Source organism: Ammodytes marinus (assembly GCF_949987685.1).
Source record: "Ammodytes marinus genome assembly, contig: scaffold_36, whole genome shotgun sequence".
NCBI lineage: Eukaryota > Metazoa > Chordata > Actinopteri > Uranoscopiformes > Ammodytidae > Ammodytes > Ammodytes marinus.
Window position 1 is genome coordinate 399,042 of NW_027648283.1, and position 12,500 is coordinate 411,541.

Sequence of the window (12,500 nt, forward strand, 5' to 3'; positions counted from 1 at the left end):
GAGAAGTTGAAGTTTATAGTTGTGCCGCCATGTTTCTACAGTAACAGAGAACAGACACACATAAAGCTGGGGTATATGATTTCTGATTGGTCAAAGTCAACATGAGCTGTACACTTTGACCAATCAGAGCGAGGCTCCGATTCTCTGTTCTTATTGGCTGTTGGGACTGTCCTTTCACTTTGGCACGACTTTGTTGGTGTAGAGCGTGTCAGGGAGGGACCATAGGGGAGGGACCAAAGAGAACAAGTGGAGCGGTTGAGGTATTTGGATTCAAATCTCTATCCCAACTGCCATTTTCTCCCCAAATCCTCCACCCCAGCTTTAACGGCCTTACATGTTTTTATATATAGTGGGCGTCCTTTTTTTAAAGTTACATTTATTACACTCTGAATGCAGAAGATTGACTCATGCTTATGTTTAGCTTTTACACATTAGGAACACACATGAAAACACTCAGTTTCTATAATCTAAAGTATGAAGCGAAGACATTTTTTTTTTCATTTCTTTATTGACGGCTCACGGCCACGGCACCTGGCACAGAGCACAACATGCTCCATGCCATGTGCGTCAATCAAATGTGTCTTTATTGATTCATTGAAAAGCAGGAAGTAGCAGAATAAGACACAGAGCTCCAATATGTTATTAGCTGTTTAACATCTTATTAATACGACTTTGGTTTGATTTTAATTTGACAGATTAACACACTGAACCAAACAGCGTTGATACTTTCTGGAATGGACAGTAATATAACTGTAAAGAAATACATCTAACCGTTTTATATATCGAAGAAAAAGAGAAAAGAGGTTCAATAATCCATCACCAACATGATTTCACACCATCAGAACTGTTTGCACAGTGTGAATATCACCTGGTTATCACAGACCAGCTCGTATTATATCAGGAGACCTCACCAGGTGAAACTAATGCTGTGAGAATGAGGCTTGTTGGAATGAGGGTGATAGATATATATTTTTTTTTAATATTTTTTTTTTGGCGTTTTTTTTTCATGCTTTATTGATAGTGTAGAGACAGAGTTGAAATGGGGCAGAGAGGGGAGTGACATGCAGAGAACGACCGCGGGCTGGAATCGAACCCGGGTCTGCTGCTGGCTGAGGCCCATGGGGGGGGACGCCCTACCAACTGAGCTAAGGGCCCATGGGGGGGACGCCCTACCAACTGAGCTAAGGGCGCCCAAGGGTGATAAGATTCTTAAACTTTTACTATTTAAAACAGATGAACTCATTTTGGCCCTTGTTGCCTGCGTTGAGATTTTTTTCAATGACCACGACCCCGTTACTCTGATAAGCTGACACAGCGTTCTTCTGCAGCAGCAGCAGGATGGCCCTGAGGGGATTGATGCCCTGCCTCTTGGACCACAGGTTCACTGCTTGGTCTGACCGTGTTCCCTCGTTGAGGTCCTGACCCACACAGTCGTAGCCCTGCTGCTGGTTCTCCTCATGCTCTGCCTCGGTGATGGAGACCTTCAGATCGGTGAGCGCTCTCTTGGGATCAGTGGTCTGACGATACCAGAGGAAGATTTCCCGTCCTCCTGCTCCCCTGTTCAAGGTTTTTATTAAATGTCCCACAAGGGCAAATTAGTTTACAGCAGGAGAGGTGGTTAAAAACACACGACAAACCAAGACAACAATGGACACACAACACAACAGTATGTACACAAGCCTGAGGACACAAAACACAACAGTATGTACACAAGCCTGAGGAGACACAAAGTGCTTCAAAATAAAGTGCCAGGATATATAAATAAAAATAAAAATAAATACAAATAAAAGTCATCAACAACACAAAAGCATCTACCTGTTGGTATCTTCGTCCACACGGATGTAACCGGACTTGAAGTTGTTGAAATCGGAGCTGTAGGAACTAGTGGCGATGAGATCACAGATGTAGGTCTGCTGCGCTGTGAAGAACCAGACAAAGACCCAGGCCCCTCCCGCCTTACGATTCAGGTCGCAGCCGATTCTCTGCCAGCCGTTCCCAAAGTACTGCGCGTCATCGTCTGAGCTGGCCGTGACCTGGATGTCCACAATGGGAGTATGGAACTCTCCAGAGCCTCTGAAGAACCTGTAGTGAGAAAGTGAGATCTTAAGGCTGTAATAATCAAGCAAAGAGTATTCAATCAAAGAACAGAGGCTCCATGTTCTATCCAGTAGAAGTCTGAGTGCTCTTCAATACACATCTGAGTTATCTAACGTTATATAACCCTAATACAAGATAAATACAATGTTTCCTGTTGCATTCATAAGCTTTCCAACATTCACTATCTGCCACCACATACCACAGGAAGACGTAATCGCCGCCTGCTCCAGCATTCAGATCTTTATCGATCCTGACGTAGCCGGTGTTGATCAGGCCTTTAGCCATGTCATCGTTGTATGTGAGCTGGAGTTTAGTGATGGGCTTGGAGCTCCCGTCTTTCCTGAACCAGAGGAAGATGTTCTTTCCTCCGGCCCCCTTGTTCAGATCAACAGAGATCTTTGTGTGACCCTGCTCCTGGAGATCCTTCTCCTCACCTTCGTCCAGAGACACAGCGACGTCGGTGATGTGGTCGGCCATTGTGGAACCTGTGAACAACAAAGAAGAGCTTTAGAAAACACAATCAACAAAGGAAGATGCCAGGGGCGCCCTTAGCTCAGTTGGTAGGGCGTCCCCCCCATGGGCCCTTAGCTCAGTTGGTAGGGCGTCCCCCCCATGGGCCCTTAGCTCAGTTGGTAGGGCGTCCCCCCCCATGGGCCCTTAGCTCAGTTGGTAGGGCGTCCCCCCCCATGGGCCCTTAGCTCAGTTGGTAGGGCGTCCCCCCCCCCCCCCCCCCCCCCTTAGCTCAGTTGGTAGGGCGTCCCCCCCCCCCCCCCCCCTTAGCTCAGTTGGTAGGGCGTCCCCCCCCCCCATGGGCCCTTAGCTCAGTTGGTAGGGCGTCCCCCCCCCATGGGCCCTTAGCTCAGTTGGTAGGGCGTCCCCCCCATGGGCCCTTATCTCAGTTGGTAGGGCGTCCCCCCCACCCCCCCATGGGCCCTTAGCTCAGTTGGAAGGGCGTCCCCCCCCATGGGCCTCGGCCAGCAGCGGACCCGGGTTTGATTCCAGCCCGTGGTCGTTCTCTGCATGTCACTCCCCTCTCTGCCCCATTTCAACTCTGTCTCTACACTATCACACACTACACTAGCGCTTTGGGGCTGAGAAAATCGGCTAGAAAGCGCTATATAAGTCAAGTCCATTTACCATATCAATAAAGCATAAAGATGCCCAAAAATATCTTAAAAAAAAAAAAAAAAGGAAGTTGCATGACTGTTAAGGCAAGACGCAGCAGGTGAAGGGTTAAAAAAAAAAATCAAACACTGGTAAATTGATAGACTTGAGTTTATTTTGCTTCCAAAACTTGTCTTCTTTCATACTAGTATAAATCAAAGGTCTAAAATTCATTCAGGTGTTTATTTGACTAAACCTTGTCTGTTTGCGTCTGTATATTTCTCCTATACAACCATCTTTAACGGACATTATCTCAACATTAGTTTTTTCAATACTCTGAACCAAAACTCTCAACTTCTAAAGCACTTACATCAACTAAACTTTCCATAATCATTCTCAGCACTATTCTGATGGTTATTACAGAAGGATTTGTTCATATGTTGTTCACTGTCTGATTTATGAGACATTTTCTCCTTAACATTTTAAGGACTCGTACATAGTGTTTTTTATAAATCTAAAAAAAGTCTGTGTCCAAAATCTGTTGAGTAAAATCTGTGGAGCTAATATGTAGTAAAAGTGAAATGAAGAATGTTTTATCTTCTTACTGTTAGAGTTTAGTTTCTATAAAGAGCAGATCTACATCACAGTCAGATATCACCAGTTGCATTTTCATTTAATCTTTTCAACAAAACAAAATAAATTAATTAATATCTGAAATAGAAGAACATATTGTCCAGAGATAAATGTGAATTAATAATAATAGAATATTCTGAAATACTTACGTGAAGCTGACAGTGAATGACAGACAGGCAGGCAGACAGGCAGACAGACAGACAGACAGGCAGAAGTCAACTGATGTGCTGAGTTTCTGATGTTCCTTTATATAAAGACCTGGTTGTTTCATCACCACTTCTGTAGAATTCTGTCGTCAGTCCTTCTTCCCACATGTTGGTACATGCTCTACTTCTGAGGACATTCATTGGCATAATGCATTATACCAATGACTTTGCATTATACAAATTGCTCCCGATGGTTCAGAGAGCGCCTTGCATGGCAGCTACTGCCATCGGTGTATGAGTGAGTGTATGAATGGGTGAATGTGGTAAGATATGTAAAGCGCTTTGGGGCTGAGAAAATCGGCTAGAAAAGCGCTATATAAGTCAAGTCCATTTACCATTTACCATACCAATGACTCTGCATTATACCAATGGCTTTACAAACACAGCGGTCAGTTATCGTTTAGATCAGAAGTCAAGAGGATGAGGCCGATTCTCTGGAACAACTGAAAGAGGAAAAAGTTGATGATGACGTGAACAACTTTTTTTTTTTTTAACCTTTATTTCTACAGGTAAATCCCATTGAGACCGGAGACTCTTTTTCAAGGGAGACCTGTTTTCCTTTCCCATGTTACCATTCACACACACATTCATACACCGATAGAAAGCTAACTATCGACATTCACACGAGGCAAGGTGGGTGAAGTGTCTTGTCCAAGGACACAACAACCATGACACAGGTGGCAGGGCGGGGATCGAACCTCCAACCCTTTGATCATCGGCCGACCCGCTCTACCACCTGAGCCACAGTCGCCCAACAGGACAAACTTATGTTCGTCCTTTTTTTTTTTTTTTTTACTTACATTTTTATTTGTTTTTTTGCACATGGTACACATAGCAAACCACAGATACACAAGAATACATCCGGAATAAAGAACAGTTTAGAATAAAGCTGCATGTGATTGGATTAACAATTCGCATACATACATATGTATACTCCAGTCAAAAAGATATTGAAAGGTAACAAAAGACAAATTTCAGCCCGGAAAAGATCATGGTTTTAAGATGTATTGTCATGTGTTAACCATCTCAAAATCTCTTTTCCTAATTGTTATCTCTTTAATATTATTTTCCAAATGTTTAAAGTAAACGTAGATATTGGGTCTATCAAGGCTTCATGTTTCATCTCCCACTAGCGCATGTGAACCTTAGTCTTTAAGGCTCACATGTGTTGCATAAATCTATTTCCAATGTGCTGTTTATATTTGAGTAGTGACCAATTTATCCAAGCATTGTGCACTATGCTCACCTGAGACCTTTCCACAGGCACTATGCTCACCTGAGACCTTTAAGCATTGTGCACTATGCTCACCTGAGACCTTTAAGCATTGTGCACTATGCTCACCTGAGACCTTTAAGCATTGTGCACTATGCTCACCTGAGACCTTTAAGCATTGTGCACTATGCTCACCTGAGACCTTTAAGCATTGTGCACTATGCTCACCTGAGACCTTTCCACAGGCACTATGCTCACCTGAGACCTTTCCACAGGCACTATGCTCACCTGAGACCTTTCCACAGGCACTATGCTCACCTGAGACCTTTAGGGTTAGACCTGAGACCTTTAAGCATTGTGCACTATGCTCACCTGAGACCTTTCCACAGGCAATATTCACTGAGTTAAATTCAGCACAAGGCTAAAGAAAGCTAACACGACATGGTGATAACACAGTGATAGCCTTTCAACCCTTTTCGTTTTGAATGGTGGCTTGTCATAAGTAAAGCTGGGGTATGTGATTTCTGATTGGTCAAAGTTAACATGAGCTGTACAGTGTACACTTTGACCAATCAGAGCGAGCCTCCGATTCTCTGTTCTTATTGGCTGTTGGGACTGTCCATTCACTTTGGCACGACTTTGTTGGTGTAGAGCGTGTCAGGGAGGGACCATAGGGGAGGGACCAAAGAGAACAAGTGGAGCGGTTGAGGTATTTGGATTCGAATCTCTATCCCAACTGCTATTTTCTCCCCCAAATCCTCCACCCCAGCTTTAACACTGGCGAGTCATGATTCCTGAAAAAATAAATTATCCAAAACAAGTGATGTGTTTTGAAACATTCTAAGGAAAGCCACCCACACCTGTTATCATGAAGGAAAGCCACCCACACCTGTTATCATGAAGGAAAGCCACCCACACCTGTTATCATGAAGGAAAGCCACCCACACCTGTTGTCATGAAGGAAAGCCACCCACACCTGTTATCATGAAGGAAAGCCACCCACACCTGTTATCATGACGCCACCCACACCTGTTATCATGAAGGAAAGCCACCCACACCTGTTATCATGAAGGAAAGCCACCCACACCTGTTATCATGAAGGAAAGCCACCCACACCTGTTATCATGAAGGAAAGCCACCCACACCTGTTATCATGAAGGAAAGCCACCCACACCTGTTATCATGAAGGAAAGCCACCCACACCTGTTATCATGAAGGAAAGCCACCCACACCTGTTATCATGACGCCACCCACACCTGTTATCATGAAGGAAAGCCACCCACACCTGTTATCATGAAGGAAAGCCACCCACACCTGTTATCATGAAGGAAAGCCACCCACACCTGTTATCATGAAGGAAAGCCACCCACACCTGTTATCATGAAGGAAAGCCACCCACACCTGTTATCATGAAGGAAAGCCACCCACACCTGTTATCATGAAGGAAAGCCACCCACACCTGTTATCATGAAGGAAAGCCACCCACACCTGTTATCATGAAGGAAAGCCACCCACACCTGTTATCATGACGCCACCCACACCTGTTATCATGAAGGAAAGCCACCCACACCTGTTATCATGAAGGAAAGCCACCCACACCTGTTATCATGAAGGAAAGCCACCCACACCTGTTATCATGAAGGAAAGCCACCCACACCTGTTATCATGAAGGAAAGCCACCCACACCTGTTATCATGAAGGAAAGCCACCCACACCTGTTATCATGACGCCACCCACACCTGTTATCATGAAGGAAAGCCACCCACACCTGTTATCATGAAGGAAAGCCACCCACACCTGTTATCATGAAGGAAAGCCACCCACACCTGTTATCATGAAGGAAAGCCACCCACACCTGTTATCATGACGCCACCCACACCTGTTATCATGAAGGAAAGCCACCCACACCTGTTATCATGAAGGAAAGCCACCCACACCTGTTGTCATGAAGGAAAGCCACCCACACCTGTTATCATGAAGGAAAGCCACCCACACCTGTTATCATGAAGGAAAGCCACCCACACCTGTTATCATGAAGGAAAGCCACCCACACCTGTTATCATGACGCCACCCACACCTGTTATCATGAAGGAAAGCCACCCACACCTGTTATCATGACGCCACCCACACCTGTTATCATGAAGGAAAGCCACCCACACCTGTTATCATGAAGGAAAGCCACCCACACCTGTTATCATGAAGGAAAGCCACCCACACCTGTTATCATGAAGGAAAGCCACCCACACCTGTTATCATGAAGGAAAGCCACCCACACCTGTTATCATGAAGGAAAGCCACCCACACCTGTTATCATGAAGGAAAGCCACCCACACCTGTTATCATGAAGGAAAGCCACCCACACCTGTTATCATGAAGGAAAGCCACCCACACCTGTTATCATGACGCCACCCACACCTGTTATCATGAAGGAAAGCCACCCACACCTGTTATCATGACGCCACCCACACCTGTTATCATGAAGGAAAGCCACCCACACCTGTTATCATGACGCCACCCACACCTGTTATCATGAAGGAAAGCCACCCACACCTGTTATCATGACGCCACCCACACCTGTTATCATGAAGGAAAGCCACCCACACCTGTTATCATGAAGGAAAGCCACCCACACCTGTTATCATGAAGGAAAGCCACCCACACCTGTTATCATGACGCCACCCACACCTGTTATCATGAAGGAAAGCCACCCACACCTGTTATCATGAAGGAAAGCCACCCACACCTGTTATCATGAAGGAAAGCCACCCACACCTGTTATCATGAAGGAAAGCCACCCACACCTGTTATCATGACGGAAAGCCACCCACACCTGTTATCATGAAGGAAAGCCACCCACACCTGTTATCATGACGCCACCCACACCTGTTATCATGAAGGAAAGCCACCCACACCTGTTATCATGAAGGAAAGCCACCCACACCTGTTATCATGAAGGAAAGCCACCCACACCTGTTATCATGAAGGAAAGCCACCCACACCTGTTATCATGAAGGAAAGCCACCCACACCTGTTATCATGAAGGAAAGCCACCCACACCTGTTATCATGAAGGAAAGCCACCCACACCTGTTATCATGAAGGAAAGCCACCCACACCTGTTATCATGAAGGAAAGCCACCCACACCTGTTATCATGAAGGAAAGCCACCCACACCTGTTGTCATGAAGGAAAGCCACCCACACCTGTTGTCATGACGTGATGAAACTAAACCCATAAACCTGTTCATGTCAGTGAGTCATTCTTCATGTAGAGACAGAGCTTCTACCACTGCTACCCCAACCCTCTGGATCTCCCTCCCCCCAAACATACGAAACGTACCCTGCGTTCCAATCCCCATACTTCCCTACTATTTAGTACGCCAGAAAAAGATTTAGGATGTCCCAATACATGCACGTCAATTGTAGTATGCTGCAAATACATAAATGCCCCACTAACTCCAATAGCATTTTGGAGTATTCGTCTTTATTCTTGACATTTCTCGACATAATGAAAAAAATAACTTCCATATCTGATTTTTTTTTTCTCTCCTGTCTGTGGCCCTAAAACTCTTCTGTACTTTAGTATGTAGTGTAGTAAAAAGACTAAAACTCTTCTGTACTTTAGTATGTAGTGTAGGGAAAAGACTAAAACTCTTCTGTACTTTAGTATGTAGTGTAGTAAAAAGACTAAAACTCTTCTGTACTTTAGTATGTAGTGCAGTAAAAAGACTAAAACTCTTCTGTACTTTAGTATGTAGTGTAGTAAAAAGACTAAAACTCTTCTGTACTTTAGTATGTAGTGCAGTAAAAAGACTAAAACTCTTCTGTACTTTAGTATGTAGTGTAGTAAAAAGACTAAAACTCTTCTGTACTTTAGTATGTAGTGCAGTAAAAAGACTAAGGGTGTATTCACACTGGGAAAGTCCGCTAGTGCACTTGCTTTGGTCCAGACCAAATAGAGTTTTGATTTTTTTTGTTTGGTGTGGTCCACTTTCATATTGCCCCTTTTGCAAGTGAACCAGCATTACGAAGCAAAACCACACGTGACCTGAGGTCATTCATTCATTGGACAGACATTCTGGGGTGGAGAGAAACAGGAAGCACGAAGTTTAAACTGCGAAATATATATCATTGATATAATATGGGGCTAAAAATAATAAAATGGCCTACATCTAACCTATAAATAAAGAGGAAAAACATCAAATTATTGTTGTTTCATATGGTCATAATGTGTAGCCTTATGTCAATGCCACGTTATGTGGCTTGTAGCCTACGATGTGAAACATCATTTTTACTGTATTTTTGGTGCTGGATGCGCGTCACGCGAGAAGAATAGGCTCAAGCTGACACTCAGCTGATTAAGCTGTGTATCAGCTGGGTCGGCGCAGTTCAGCTCCAAACTGACACGGGGATAGTATTGACGGTCCCGTACATGGGAAGCAAAATAAAAACACACTTCTTGCGCAGCGTGAACCTGTTGGCACTGTGCGAGAGACGCTCCCCTCTCCTTCATCTGATCGCTGAACACATTCAGCATTTATATTGTTCTGGGCTCCCGGTCAAACCACAACTAATCTTCCTAATAATGGTGACAACAACACTTTCCCATAATGTGAAGCTGACGGCTATTTATTAAAAAAGAAAAGAAAGAAAAGGCACAGTGCCTCCTGCATTTGGGTCGGATCGAGTCCGAACAAATTCACACCACAAACGAACTGCAGCAGAGTGCGTTTGGAAACGCATCGAGACTACCTCTTCAGCTGGGTCTCGGAGCGTTTGTTTGGTCCGCACCCGAGTGCGATTGCTGTATTCACACCTGCCTGAAAGATGCGCACCGAAGGCAGAAGTGCATCTGAGTTCGTTTCAACCGAACTAAACACGGCATGTGTGAATACACCCTAAAACTCTTCTGTACTTTAGTATGTAGTGTAGTAAAAAGACTAAAACTCTTCTGTACTTTAGTATGTAGTGTAGGAAAAAGCATGTGATTTGGAATGCAGGGTCAGACTCAATAAACTAATTCAAAAGCCAAATCAAAACTCACCTCCTCAGAAAGCATAATGACCCCTGACTCCACCCCTACACCACCTGACTCTATTCAAAACCTCATTTTGAATTGGTTTGTGTTTCTTGTTTTCGTGTTTTTCTTTTCTTTATGTATGTTTCTATGTGATGAAAAGCGTCTTTGAATGACCTCCAAAAAAACCGTTATATAAATCCTATCAATTATTAGCTGCTTATCATAGACAGTATAGAAGGTATGTGTAGCATACAGCTGCTTATTTCACTTTTTTTTCTTAAATTATTATTTATTTTTATTTATTTTTTACTCTACTTTTATTCTTGTCTTTTTTCCACTTTTCTTTACACACTAAATGTTTGTTTGTTTGTGGTTATGTCTTCAAAAGACGATCAATAAAAACTGTTGAGTTTAAAGTAAAGAAAAACAGTTCACCTCTCAATGAACCCTCTATTCCCATGAAATTTTGTGAGTGTGTGTACTAACTGTGTGTGTGTGTGTGTTAGAGAGAGAGTGTGTGTGTGTGTGTGTGTGTGTTAGAGAGAGTGTGTGAGTGTGTGTACTAACTGTGTGTGTGTAATTTCCTGTTGTAACATCTCTGTTGTAATTCTTAGTGTCGACAGACGATGGTGAAAATCTTGATCAACTCGTTAAACGGACAGACAGAAAGAGGAAGATCACCATAGACGTCGATTACGGGGGGTATGGGGGGTACATGTACCCCCCACTTTTCGTCAAGACTCATTTTGTCCCCCCCACTTTTTAAGCCGGACATGGAGTGCGTCCAGCCGTATTAAAACACAGCGTCAAGGTCTCTCTCTCTCTCTCTCTCGCTCTCTCTCTCTCTCTCTCTCTCTCTCTCTCTCTCTCTCTCTCTCTCTCTCTTTATTGGGCACGTTATAGCCTCATAAGCCCAGGGCAGAATGGATGCTAGCTCTAGAATGAACTAAGGGCATTAAAAGTGAAGTCATCTATAGGCGTTTTCAGACGGGAGGAGACGTTATGTCTGTGCACTCGACCGGTGGAGATAGGAGGCTCCGCGAGGAAACGCCGTGCGGTAACCATGGAAACAACTTTTGTTTACAACCCTGTGTCGCTGCTGTCAAATATCTACTCATATTGTTAACATTTGTTTAGTTAATAAGTGGATTAGTTATTCAGTTTGGGTTGGTTTAAATGTCTACTTTGTGGATTAGGTCTAGGTTTCACTTTAGTGTTTGGTGGAAGGATCAGGGCGAACAGCGATGCTCCAGCTGTTTCATGTCATTAGATTCATGTCGCTACAAGAGAAAGCAGCAAAAGAAACTGAAGGCTGCTTTATGTTCATCATACAATCTTGACTTGAATACAGCAGAATGGTGAATATCACCATCTCATTGAGGAGAGAAAAGTAAAATACTGTTCAGCTGTGCCAGGCTGCAGGCGCGTGTGTGTGTGTGTGTGTGTGTGTGTGTGTGTGTGTGTGTGTGTGTGTGTGTGTGTGAGAGAGAGAGAGGAGCACAGACGTGAGTTTAGCTGTGCGGCCGCTTGTCGCTCCGTCTGTAGAACTGCGGACTCTTCTCTCTCCACTCGCATGTCAGCTGCGTTACAGACGTAACAACAGTTTAGTGCGGCCGCTTGTCGCCACGTCTGTAGAACGGTAGTGCGTCTCTCTCCACTCGCATGTCATTGAAAATGTATTACCAGACACGTCAAAAGCCTCCCTTATGAAAAGGCCATGATGGCGAGAGTACATTTTATTAGTAAAGGCCACTATTAATGAATTAAAAAGAATTAAAAAACGGGAGGACGGGTCCCGTGGCCAATTTCCGGTACTCCCGGACTGACTCATTTCGCGGAAATCCCGGGACCCGTCCAGCAACCCTAGTCGGAACTACCTTCCCAAGCTCCTTTTGTTTACGTCATGTTTGGTTGGGCTACGGGGAGCAGCTAGTGGCTCATATGTCCGCTGCTTTCTGAAAATGCTTTTTTCATCAAATGTGTCAGACATCAGTGTTTTGTATACATTTTATTCATTAGTGAGCGGGTATGCCGTCTTTCAGAACCGTTCATTAGCCTACCTGCACTAAAGAGAAAAAAATATGTTTCCTCATTTTCCTCATTGTCCCCCCCACTTTTGAAAATGCACTCCAGAATGCCTGTTTGTCCCCCCCACTTGTTTAGCCAAATCGACGTCCATGAAGATCACACATCAACCTCTACACCAGGTTATCTGTCTGTCTCTCTCTC